Source organism: Ranitomeya variabilis, chromosome 2 (genome assembly GCF_051348905.1).
Source record: "Ranitomeya variabilis isolate aRanVar5 chromosome 2, aRanVar5.hap1, whole genome shotgun sequence".
Lineage (NCBI taxonomy): Eukaryota > Metazoa > Chordata > Amphibia > Anura > Dendrobatidae > Ranitomeya > Ranitomeya variabilis.
The window spans coordinates 909,747,609-909,761,928 of record NC_135233.1 but is presented as its reverse complement, the minus strand read 5'-3'; positions in this window follow the sequence as shown (position 1 = coordinate 909,761,928).

The window sequence follows — 14,320 nt, the reverse complement described above, 5'->3', positions numbered from 1 at the left end:
GTGAGGGCCTCAATAGCATTGTTTTATATATGTGCCCTGGGGGCAGGCCAATAGGTTCTGAGCATGCTCAGATTAAAAAAAACGGATCAGGCCGCCGGATCCGCCTTTTTCCTGTTCCGGTGGATTCTGGCGTCCATAGACATGCATTGTAGCAAAAAGCCGGAAGAGCCGGATCCGGCCCTTCCGGCTTTTTTGCCGCAGACAAAAAAAGTTACTGTAGACGATTTTTCAGGACGCCGGAATCGAAATTTTCGCCGGATCCGGAAAAAAACGGAAGGAATGCTGGGCCATGCGGTGCAATCCGGCGCTAATACAAGTCAATGGGAAAAAACGGTTCCTGTTTTTATTTTCGCCGGTTGCGGTTTTTCTAAAAATATCCATAATGTGCCGGAATGAAAAAACCTGATGTGTAAAAGTAGCCTTAGACTCTCTTGTACCAGGAGTGGTTCCACAGGATTGGAGGATGGCTGATGTGCTACCGATATTTAAGAAAGATAAGAAGGTGTATCCAGGTAACTACCGTCCGGTCGTATCTAACATGTTGGGATTCTATGAGGAGGTGAGTGCAAATCTGGATGTTGGTAATGAGGCTGATGCGATTTATCTGGACTTTGAAAAGGCATTTATTAGTATACCACATAACATCCTTATACTGAAGCTACAGAGGCAAGGACTGGGGAAAACTATATGCAAATGGTTAAGGAATTGGTTATATGACAGGAAACAAAGAGTTGTCATAAATGGTATGTTCGCTAAATGGGATATAGTCAGCAGTGGGGTACCGCAGGGAGTGTTGGAATAAATTATTTTTAAACTCTTTATTAATGACTTTATGGATGGGATTGAGAATAAAATGTCAGTCTTTGCTGACCACACCAAACTATGTAGGATAGTAAATTCTGACCTTGACATTAGAATACTGTAAAGCAATCTGAATAAGATGACTGAATGGGCCAACACTTGACAAATGAGGTTTAATGTAGATAAATGTAGAGTAATACTTGGGACTACAGAACATAAGGATTTGGGTATTCTGATTACAAGTAAGCTGAGCAGTAATATTCAATGTAAAGCAGCAGCCGCAAAAGCAAACAGGATTTTAGAGTGTATAAAAAGATATAAAATCCAGCGATCCCAACGTATTGTTACCCTTTATAAATCACTTGTGAGGCCACATCTAGAAGATAGGACCTAGTTTTGGACTCCACATTTTAAAAAGGACATTCAGAAATTAGAATCAGTTCAAAGGCGGGCAACTAGATTATTACAAGGGAAGGAAGGCCTCTCAAATGATGAGAGGTTGGAAAAGTTGGGCTTGTTTAGCGTAAAAAAAGATGCTTCAGAGGGGATCTCATTTACATGTATAAATATATGTGTGGTCATTACAAAGGACTGGCACATGACTAAAGGTACCTTCACACGAAACGACATTATAACGATATCGCTAGCAATCCGTGACGTTGCAGCGTCCTCGCTAGCGATATCGTTTCGTTTGACACGCAGCAGCGATCAGGATCCTGCTGTGATGTCGCTGGTCGCTGAATAAAGTCCAGAACTTTATTTGGTCGTCCGATCGCTGTGTATCGTTGTGTTTGAAAGCAAAAGCAACGATACCAGCGATATTTTACACTGGTAACCAGGGTAAACATCGGGTTACTAAGCGCAGGGCCGCGCTTAGTTACCCGATGTTTACCCTGGTTACTAGCGTAAAATGTAAAAAAAACAAACAGCACATACTCACATTGCGTCCCCTGCAGTCTGCTTCCTCCTCTGACTCAGCGCCGCAAAGTGAAAGTGAAAGCAGCACAGCGGTGACGTCACCGCTCTGCTCTCACTGTACGGCGCTCAGTCAGTCAGGAAGTGGACGCAGGGGGACGTGAATGTAAGTATGTGCTGTTTGTTTTTTTTAGATTTTACGCTGGTAACCAGGGTAAACATCGGGTTACTAAGCGCGGCCCTGCGCTTAGTTACCCGATGTTTACCCTGGTTACCAGGGGACCTCGGCATAGTTGATCGCTGGAGAGCGGTCTGTGTGACAGCTCTCCAGCGACCAAACAGCGACGCTGCAGCGATCGACATCGTTGTCGCTATCGCTGCAGCGTCGCTTCGTGTGAAGGTACCTTTACTCCTTACAAGGACCATACTGAGGACCAGAGGCCGCTCATTACGGGTGGAAGACAGGTGATTCCGACAGCTAAATAGGAAAGGGTTCTTTACAGTTAGAGCAGTCAGAACGTGGAATGCTGACCACAAAAGGTAGTAATGGCAGATACTATAACAGCTTTTAAAAAAAGGGCTGATTTCCTCCATACACATAGCATTGCGGGTTATAGTTAATTGAGTGACAAAATGAACAATTGGTGGAGAGGGGTTGAACTTGAAGGACCTAGGTCTTTTTTTCAACCTATGTAGCTATCTTAGTAATGGGGGAGTCTTATAGGCGCCTCTGCATTACTAACCCCTGGGCTTAATGTCAGTGGCTATAAAACAGCTGACATCAACCACATAACTATTACCCCACTGGCCACCGCACCAGGGCAAATGGGATGAACGGAAGCTAAGCGCTAAATTGCGGTTTTCATGCTATTTTGGGAACATGTTTGCTAAACCCCACATTACAATTAACCACATCTGGACTGCCCCTAGATCATAAACGTCTGGGCAGCCCACACATTACTCTTCACTGACATCCTAAAATGTCAATACAGTGTAAGGCTACTTTCACACTAGCTTCGTGCACTGCACGTCGCTATGCGTCGTTTTGCAGAAAAAACGCATCCTGCAAAAGTGCTTGCAGGATGTGTTTTTTCTCCATAGACTTTTATTAGCAACGCAGTGCGATGCATTGCCACACGTTGCAACCGTCGTGTGACGGTTGCGTCGTGTTGCGTAGGACAGTCGCCACCAAAAAACGTTGCTTGTAATGTTTTTTGGTGCGTCATCTGCAGCATTTCCGACCGCGCATGCGCGGCCGGAACTCCGCCCCTCCTCTCCGCACCTCACAATGGGGCAGCGGATGCGTTGGAAAACTACATCATCTGCCCCCGTTGTTCGGCGCATTCACAGCTAGCGTCGGTGCGCCGCAACGTCACATAGCGACGTGCAGTGCACGACGCTAGTGTGAAAGTAGCCTAGCACAAGATCATGCAGCTGTGGGGATGGGAAGCCCTCTGTCACACACACAGCCAGACATCCCAGAGAGAAGATACACACAGTTTATTACCATGTTTATCTTCTTGATCCACTGTATAGACAGCTCTGAATAGCACTTTTGTATACACATTAGGAAGTATAACCCTATCAGCTCTGCTATGCAAGCAGAATGCTGAAATTCCCCTGTAGCTGGGGCTAACATACCAGTCCCAAGAGAAAAATCAGCAATGTCCTACAGCTCTGGCAAAAATTAAGAGACCACTGTAAAATGTTCAGTTTGTCTGAATTTTCTATTTATAGATATATTTTTGAATAAAATGTAAATTGTTCTTTTAGTCTATAAACTACTGACAACATGTCTCCGAATTACTAAGCAATAAATTTTATATTTTTTCTGAAAAGGAGAAGTGGCCAAAGTTACCAAAAAAACCCCAGTGCTTTCAGACCTCAAATAATGCAAAGAAAACAAGTTCATAATAATTTAGAAACAGTAATACTAATGTTTCAACTCGGGAAGAGTTCAGAAATCAATATTTTGTGGAATAACCGTGATTTTTAATCACAGCTTTCATGCGTCTTGGCATGCTTTCCACCAGTCTTTCGCACTGCTTTTGGTGCAAAAAATTAAGCAGTTCTTCTTTGTTTGATGGCTTGTGATTATCCATCATCCTCTTGATTACATTCCAGAGGTTTTCAATGGGGTTCAGGTCTGGAGATTGGGCTGCCCATGACAGGGTTTTGATGTGGTGGTCTCTTAATTTTTGCCAGAGCTGTATGTATGTCCTACTGTATTGGAGTTACCTCTTGTTAAATGTACGATACAATACTTGCAACATTGTTTTAGAATGGATATTTAGAGATATTTGTAACAGGATCCAAATTTATATCTTATTGCTGTATGTTTGTAATGTTTATTATGAAGAATTTTTCACTAAAATGAGTTTAAAAAAAATCTGCCCCAATGTATTTGCAGGTTTCTAAGTTATACCAAAAATAGATTGCTCATCAAATGACTATTTATAGAATGCAAGCAAATAAGACACGTTGCACTAAGTCAGGTTTATAACGTGTGGCTTTCAGCAGTGTTTTTTTCTGAGTTCCGGATATGTCTAGACTTCATGCAAAACCAGTTTGTTGCATATTTGACTGAGCAGTGCCATGGCCTTTGTTTCTTTTTTTTTTTTTTTTACCTCTGGCTGCCTGTTTGTCTTTGTGTCTGTGTTTGCCTACCAGCTTGTCACTTTACTCCTTTGTCCTGTCCACTAGGACCTTTGTTGCTATTCTAGAATGTCGGTCATTGTATCCAGAGACTGCGCCCATCTGTTTAGGAGTAATCCCCATGGGTTGGATGAACTGTGTGTGCTAGCTTTTTCCTGTTACCTCTGCACTTCTGTATTTTTATTTATCAGCCTATGTTGGTGTCTTGTTCTTATGTCTGTTCTATCTAATTGCCTGCCTACTTGTTATCTCTCTTCTTGTGGTTGTATCTCTATTACTCATCAGCTTGGTCAGAGCATCTGCCTGTATGTCATCCTGAGATAGGAAAGGGCAGACAAAGACAAACCAACAGGACAGTGAGAAGCACTGACACACTCTGAGAGACAGCATAAATTGGGGAAGAGACAGACACAAAGGGCAAAAACAAAATAAGGCCATGTGTAAGGACACATTATCAAATTAGACAGACATAAGCCTAGGATTAGACATGGTCCTAGACAATGATTCAGCTCGCTGTATAGACTGGCTGAGCTGACAATAAGCAGTTTTTTCATGCAACCCCCACATGCCTGTCTGCTTTTTTACTATGTGGGTTTAGGATTTTCAGGTAACCATTAGTCATTTGGTAAAATATATGTTGCCGTAAAATACTAAGCACATACAAGACATTTATTTCCAACTAATTTATTTCACAGTTTGGACTGTCGCCATTACCTGGAGCTTCCAAATCCCTGTTCTGTAGTTTATAGGAAGTCTCGGGTTATTAAAAACATGAGTACACTGCTCGTTAGAAAAAGCTCAGTTAGTGAAGGTTCGTCTTTCAGGATGAGTGAACTATACTTAACATTAATTGCTAGGACAAAAATATAATGATAAAGTACTGAAAAAAAGGAATATATTGTTCAATTCCAGAACCTGCATAGCAAGTTAATGCTATACAGAATTGGCAAGAAGATCAGCTGCCCGGCAATGCTATTAGGGGCGAGTTATTTAGGGGAAACCATAGACCAAAACAAATATGTAGGATCAATGTTTTCCACAGAAACAGAACTAGGCTACAACATCACAGACATAACTGTTAGGGGTCGAGTTCCCTCCTCTGCACAGGGGGAATCTCGGGCCAGCTCCGCTGCGGTCTCCCATTCTTCTCCTGCCGCAGTGGAGCCTACTCAGCGGAGACATCGGTCCCAGCGTCTCGCTCAGTCCGACTCTGTGCAAAGGGTTACTGCTGCTTTTCCAGCTTCTGCCATTGAAGCCAGTGCTGGCCAGCGGCGAGTAGACACTTTTGGGACTAAGGGTACTGTCACACAGTGACACTTTGGACGCTACGACGGCACGATCCGTGACGTCGCAGCGTCGTATGATTATCGCTCCAGCGTCGTAGACTGCGGTCACACTTTGCAATCACGGCGCTGGAGCGATGCCGAAGTCCCCGGGTAACCAGGGTAAACATCGGGTTACTAAGCGCAGGGCCGCGCTTAGTAACCCGATGTTTACCCTGGTTACCAGCGTAAACGTAAAAAAACCAAACAGTACATACTTACATTCCGGTGTCTGTCCCCCTGCGTCTCAGCTTCTCTGCACTGTGTAAGCACCAGAGCCGGAAAGCAGAGCGGTGACGTCACCGCTGTGCTCGCTTTCCGGCCGGCAGGCGCTCACAGTGCAGAGAAGCTGAGACGCCGGAGGACAGACACCGGAATGTAAGTATGTACTGTTTGTTTTTTTTACGTTTACGCTGGTAACCAGGGTAAACATCGGGTTACTAAGCACGGCCCTGTGCTTAGTTACCCGATGTTTACCCTGGTTACAAGCGAACACATCGCTGGATCGCTGTCACACACAACGATCCAGCGATGTCAGCGGGTGATCAAGCGACGAAAGAAAGTTCCAAACGATCTGCTACGACGTACGATTCTCAGCGTGATGTCTGATCGCAGTAGCGTGTCAGACACAGCGATATCGTATGGATATCGCTGCAACGTCACGGATCGTACCGTCGTAGCGATCAAAGTGCCACTGTGTGACAGTACCCTAAGTCCTGCTTTTCTCCTTCTGAGCATGCCCAGGGTAAGATCTCTCATTGGAGATCGAGGGTCACATGCTTGGATACTGCGGCAAAGCCCATTGGTTCTCCAGGAAGGTCCTGAAGGTGCTCAGGCTCTGTGGCAGTCTCTCATTGGTCCTTCTAGAAAGGTCTTGTACTTGCTGCAGCTACATAAGGTTCGCATGGTCGCATGCGCTAGTATCAATGCATGTTATGAGTTTTGCGCCAATGTGGTCACGCTTGTATGGATTCAGGGACCCGGCTGAAATAAGCCACTTAGAATACCGGCACCTCCGGTGAGGAGATTGTATGTTTGCCTCCTTGACTGCGTGACCACAAGCTGCTATCTGCTCAGCAGTTACTGTGTATTCCTGTGGAGTTTAAGAGGACACAGTCCTTTCTTTATAGCGACTCTGTGAAGCAACAGAGATCCCTTCTACCGCCATATAGTGTCGCCGTTTGCCAGCAGCAGGTTCTTTTCCTGCACGGTGGACCCCGGGCTGCGAACTCACCAAATAACATCTCTATATTTACTCGGTGCGTTCCGCCAGCCCTAACACATAACATCTGTGGGCATTTTAAAGTTGTGTTCACAATAAATGGCTTCACCCAACCAATAACCATGAGTGGAGAAAAAGTTTGGTGTTATCATTTATATTCTCTGAAAAAAGGCAGAGAAAGCAAAAATTCTGCAAGGGGTATCTGCATGCTATAGAAGCGATCAGCCTGCACAAAATGAGGGTTCCATAGTGGGACATAGTGTAAAAGTAAGAATGAATTTTTTTTTTTTTTTTAATCATTGTAAAAATATTTAAAAAAATAATTAAAAAATCAATATTTATTCCATCAATAAATATTTGAATAAAAAAATCTAAACAATAAAAGTACACATATTTAATATCGCCGCGTCCGTAACGACCCAAGCTCTAAAACTGTCCCACTAGTTAACCCCTATAGTGAACACCATTTAAAAAAAAAGGCAAAAAAACCCAATACTTTATCATCATACCACCGAACAAAAAGTGGAATAACACGCAATCAAAAAGATGGATATAAATAATTGTGGTACCGCTGAAAACGTCCTGCAAAAAACAAGCTGCCATATAGCTACGTCACCGCAAAAATAAAAAAGTTATAGCTCTCAGAATAAAGCAATGCAAAAATAATTTTTTTTATATAAAATAGTTTTTATTGTACAAAAGCGCTAAAACATAAAAAAAATATAAATAAGGTATCGCTGTCATTGTACTGACCCAAAGAATAAAACTGCTTTATCAATTTTACCACACGCTCAACAGTATAAACCCCCTCCCCCCCAAAAAAAAAAAGAAATTCATGAATTGCTGGTTTTTGTTCATTCTGCCTCACAAAAATCGGAATAAAAAGAGATAAAAAAAAGTCATGTGCCCGAAAATGGTACCAATAAAAGCGTCAACTTGTCCCGCAAAAAACAAGACATAGCATGACTCTGTGGGCCAAAATTTTGAAAAATTATAGCTCTCAAAATGCAGTGATGCCAAAACTATTTTTTGCAATAAAAAGCATCTTTTAGTGTGTGACAGCTTCCAAACATAAAAACCCGCTATAAATAGTAAATCAAACCTCCCCATTATCACCGCCTTAGTTAGGGAAAAATAATACAATTAAAAAAATGTATTTCTTTCCATTTTCCCATTAGGGTTAGGGCTAAAGTTAAGGTTAGGGTTACGGTTAGGGTTAGGGGTGTGTTAGGGTTAGGTTTATGGTTAGGGTTATGGTTGGGATTAGGGTTAGGGGTGTGCTGGGGTTAGGGTTGCAGTTAAAATTAGGGGGTTTCCACTGTTTAGGCACATCAGGGGCTCTCCAAACACGACACTGTGTCTGATCTCAATTCCAGACAATTCTGCGATGAAAAATTCAAACGGTGCTCCTTCCCTTCCGAGCTCTGCCATGCGCCCAAACAGTGGTTTATCCCCACATATGGGGTGTCAGCGTACTCAGGACAAATTGCTCAACAACTTTTGGGGTCCAATTTCTCCTGTTACCCTTGGGAAAATAAAAAATTGGGGACTAAAAGATCATGTTTGTGGAAAAAATATGATTTTTTTATTTTCACGCCCGGGCGCCATAAACTTTAGTGAAACACCTGGGGGTTAAAAGTTGTCACCACACATCTAGATAAGTTCCTTGGGGGTGTAGTTTCCAAAATTGCATCACTTATGGGGGTTTCTACTGTTTAGACACATCAGGGGCTCTCCAAACGCGACATGACGCCTGCAGACCATTCCATCAAAGTCTGCATTCCAAAACGTCACTACTTCCCTTCCGAGCCCCGAAGTGTGCCCATACAGTAGTTCCCCCCCACATATGGCATATCAGTGTACTCGGGACAAATTGGACAATAACTTTTGTGGTCCAAATTCTCTTGTTAAACTTGGGAAAATAAAAAATTGGGGACTAAAAGATCATGTTTGTGGAAAAAATATGATTTTAGTGAAGTTTAGTGAAACACCTGGGGGTTCAAAGTTCTCACCACACATCTAGATAAGTTCCTTGGTGGGTCTAGTTTCCAAAATGTGGTCACTTGTGGGGGGTTTCCTCTGTTTAGACACATCAGTGGCTCTCCAAGCGCGACATGGCGTCCGATCTCAATTCCAGCCAATTTTGTGTTGAAAAAGTCAAACAGCGCTCCTTCCCTTCCAAGCGCTGCCATGTGCCAAACAGTGCTTCCCCCCACTACATATGGGGTATCAGCGTATTCAGGACAAATTGCACAATAACTTTTGGGGCCAAATGTATCATGTTACCCTTGCGAAAATAAAAAAAATTTGGATCTGAAGTAATTTTTTTGTAAAAAAAAGTTAATTTTTTTTTCTTAAACATTCCAAAAATTCCTGTGAAGCACCAGAAGGGATAATAAACTTCTTGAATGTGGTTTTGCGCACCTAGAGGGGTGCAGTTTTTAGAATTATGTCACTTTGAGGTATTTTCTATCATATAGACCCCTCAAAATTACTTCAAATGTGATGTGGTCCCTAAAAAAAAATGGTGTTGTAAAAATTAGAAATCGCTGGTAAAATTTTAACCCTTATAACTCCCTAACAAAAAAAAAATTTGGTTACAAAATTGTGCTGATGTAAAGTAGACATGTGGGAAATGTTACTTATTACCGTATATAATCGAGCATAAGTCGAGAATTTCAGCCCATTTTTTTATGCTGAAATTGCCCTTCTCGGCTTATACTCAAGTCATTCCCAGGGGTCGGCAGGGGAGGGGGAGCGGCAGCTGTCTAATCATTCTCACCTGCTCCTGGCACGGTCCTTGCATGTCCCTGGTTCTCCGGGCGCCGGCAGCTTCTTCCAGCATTGAGCGGTACATGGTACCGCTCATTACAGTAATGAATATGGACCTGACTCCACTCCCATAGGGGCATATTCATTACTGTAATGAGCGGTACCATGTGACCGCTCAACACAGGAAGAAGCTGCCGGGGCCTGGAGAACAAGGGACCTGCAGGGACCGCGCCAGGAGCAGGTGAGTATAACAGGGGCATTGCGTGATATTCACCTGTCTGCGTTCCACCGCCGGGCTCCGTCTTCCGCGTCCTCGGCAGTGATGCTCAGGTCAGAGGGCACGATGACGCGATTAGTATGAGCGCTGCCCTCTGCCTGAACTTCAGTGCAGAGGACGCAGAAGACACGGCAGCGCCCAGCGGCGGAACGGGGAAAGGTGACTATAGCAAGTGCCGGGGGCCTGAGCGATGAGAGGGGAGTATGTGATTTTTTTTTTTTAATCGCAGCAACAGCATATAGGTGGCAAATGTCTCTATGGAGCATCTTATGGGGCCATAATCACCATTTGTGGAGCATTATACGGGGCAAATGTGTCTATGGAGCACCCTATGGGGCCATATTCAGCATTTTTACAGCGTTATATGGGGCAAAGATCTCTATGGAGCATCTTATGGGGCCATAATCAGCATTTGTGGAGCATTATACGGGGCAACTGTGTCTATGGAGCACCTTATGGGGCCATAATCAGCATTTGTGGAGCATTATACGGGGCAAATGTGTCTATGGAGTATCTCATGGGGCCATAATCAGCATTTGTGGAGCATTATATGGGGCAAATGTCTGTATGGAGCATCTTATGGGGCCATAATTAGCATTTGTGCAGCATTATATTGGGCAAATGTGTCTATGGAGCATCTTATGGGGCCATAATCAGCATTTGTGCAGCATTGTATGGGGCAAATGTCTGTATGGAGGATGTCATGGGGCCATAATCAGCATTTGTGGAGCATTATATGGGGCAAATGTCTATATGGAGCATCTTATGGGGCCATAATCAGCATTTGTGCAGCATTATATGGGGCAAATGTCTGTATGGAGTATCTTATGGGGCCATAATCAGCATTTGTGCAGCATTATATGGGGCAAATGTGTCTATGGAGCATCTTATGGGGCCATAATCAGCATTTGTGCAGCATTGTATGGGGCAAATGTCTGTATGGAGCATCTTATGGGGCCATAATCAGCATTTGTGCAGCATTATATGGGGGCAAATGTCTGTATGGAGCATCTTATGGGGTCATAATCAACATTTGTGCAGCATTATATGGGGCATATTTTAATATGGAGCATCTTATGCGGCCCATCATGAACTATATGGAGCATTATATGGGGCTCCTGATTTAATATGGATATTCAAAAACACTTAACCAACTGATGTCTCAATTAATTTTACTTTTATTGGTATCTATTTTTATTTTTGACATTTACCAGTAGCTGCTGAATTTTCCACCCTAGGCTTATACTCAAGTCATTAAGTTTTCACAATTTTTTGAGGCAAAATTAGGGGTCTCGGCTTATACTCGGGTCGGCTTATACTCGAGTATATGTGGTAAGTATATTGTGTGACATATCTGTGTGATTTAAGGGCATGAAAATTCAAAGTTGGAAAATTGCGAAATTTTCGCCAAATTTCCGTTTTTTTCACAAATAAACGCAAGTCATATCAAAGAAATTTTACCACTATCATGAAGTATAATACGTCACGAGAAAATGGTATCAGAATCACCGGGATCCGTTGAAGCGTTCCAGAGTTATAACCTCATAAAAGGACAGTGGTCAGAAATGTAAAAATTGGCCCGGTCATTAATGTGCAAACCACCCTTGGGGTAAAGGGGTTAAACACAACTTTTAAGAATTGTACTGGAGCTAATAATCTTCTTTGATGAGGACTAACTAAATACTTGTCAAGGTGTTTTCACACAATCATGACGTATTTTTGGTGCCATATTTTCTTATAATTTTAAATGAGATCCATGCATAATACTCTTCAGGCAGAGGTGCTTTGGTAACTGTAAAGCACAACACACAGTAGCATCTCTCCACACCAATTTCAGATCAGAGAGTTTGTATGTGAGGAAAGATGGCAGGAAAGGCATCTGTACAAAAAAACTCCAAAATACAAGTTGTTATATACCAATGTATGGTACAGGAACACCCAGCGATATTGTAAAACTTACGGTCCAAGGTTAAATGTGGCAGGAACCGTCCGTGTCCCTGTCTGTCAGCCACAGTCATGGACCTTAGGGAGAAGACAGAAGCAGATTATTACAGCTTCTGTCTTCTACTTTGCAAGCTACATAGTGCTCTAAGTGCTATGTAGTACACAGAGACGTTGGCACCAAGATCAGGTCTGCCAGTGATATGGGGCACAGAAGGGGACTGTTTTCCCAATGAATGCCCCAATTACAGTGGACAAATTGAAAAAGCTGATATATACAGTATATATCAGCTTATTCGATTTTATACATACCCGTATTTTTCGGACTATAAGACGCACCCCAAATTTTGGGGTGAAAATAGCAGAAAAAAGATTTTTATGAGATGGGGTCCCATCTTATTGTGCGAATTTAAGGTATAGCGGGGTCACAGGATGCATGGTCTCTTCCTCAGGAAGCCAGCAGCAGCAGAAGTGGGGCAATGCTGTAGTCCCGGGGTGCGATGCTGCGGGTCCGGTATCGGTGGTGAGGCAGAGCACCGGAACATGGTCCCTTCCTCAGGATACTGGCAGCAGAAATGTGTCCACGCCACGGTGTCCACGGAGAGTGCATCACCAGTTTCCATGCGGCCATCTTCCTGAAGCCATGGGCCGCTGGAGGCTTCAGGAAAATGGCCGCCGAAGGCCGCGCATGTGCAGATTGAGATCTCGGTGGCCATTTTCCTGAAGCCGAATGCCGCCGACATCTCAATCTGTGCACGCATGGCCTCCGGCGGCCCACGGCTTCAGGAAGATGGCCGCTGGGAAACCAGTGATGCGCTCGCCGTGGACACCGGGCTACGGAATCCACACATTTCTGTCACCTGCATCCCGAGGAAGGGGCCCTGCTCAGGTGCACTCCGCACCACCCACCGCCGCAGCATCGCCACACAGCTGCTGATTCCGCTGCTGCAACCCCCTGGTAAGCCTGCGTTCGCACCATAAGACATCCCCCATTTACCTCCCAAATTTTTGGGGAAAAAAGTGCATCTTATGGTGTGAAAAATACGGTATATACTGATCAAAAAAATAACGGGAACACTAAAATACCACATCCTAGATATCACTGAGATATTCCAGCTGCAAATCTTTATTCATTACGCTGTGACTCTACATAAATAGGGAAAGGAACCCTGCACTGTCCCTAGGATTGGAACCGTAACTATCCCTTCTCCCAAAGGTACCTCTAAAGGTGAGGAGGTTTGGGCCACCAGCCTTAGGCCATGTGCACACGTTCAGTATTTTCCACGTTTTTTTCGCGTTTTTTCGCTATAAAAACGTGATAAAAACGCAAAAAACGCTTACATATGCATCCCATTATTTTCAGTGTATTCCGCCTTTCTTGTGCAAATGTTGCATTTTTTTCCGCGAAAAAAAAAGCAACATGTTCATTAAATTTGCGGAATTGCGGGGATTCCGCACACCTAGGAATGCATTGATCTGCTTACCTCCCGCATGGGGCTGTGCCCACCATGCGGGAAGTAAGCGGATCATGTGCGTTTGGTACCCAGGGTGGAGGAGAGGAGACTCTCCTCCACGGACTGGGCACCATATAATTGGTAGAAAAAAAAAATTAAAATAAAAAAATAGTCATATACTCACCCTCTGATGGCCCCGGAGTCTTCCCGCCTCTCAGGTGCACGCTGCCGCTTCCGTTCCTATAGATGGTGTGTTTGAAGGACCTGCGATGACATCGCGGTCACATGACCGCGATGACGTCGCGGTCAAGTGACCGCGACGTCATTGAAGGTCCTGCACACACACACCATCTATAGGAACGGAAGCCGCTGAGGAGATCGGCTGTCTGCAGGTGAGTATAACCATTTTTTTAAAATTATTTTTAAACATTCTATTTTTTACTATTGATGCTGCATAGGCTGCATCTATAGTAAAAAGTTAGTCACACTTGTCAAACACTATGTTTGACAAGCGTGACCAACCTGTCAATCAGTTTTCCAAGCGATGCTACAGATCGCTTGGAAAACTTTAGCATTCTGCAAGCTAATTACGCTTGCAAAATGCTAAAAAAAAAACGCAAAAAAAAATGCGGATTTCTTGCAGAAAATTTCCGGTTTTCTTCAGGAAATTTCTGCAAGAAATCGTGACGTGTGCACATACCCTTACTGTTCTCCTGTCATACCCTAAGCTATCCCCTCCCTAGGAGGCCTGGGACAGAAATGCTTGTCTATAAACACATAAGACAAATAGGGATAAAAGAAGAACATACAAAACACTCACCAAAGGTAGAGAGGTATATAGGCAATGGCAAGAATGTACAAAACAAATGGGAATAGGACAATGAGAAAAGCATATACCCGAAAACAGCATGCAACAATCTCCAGCAGCAACAACGATCTGCAACTCAGCACAGCAACTCCA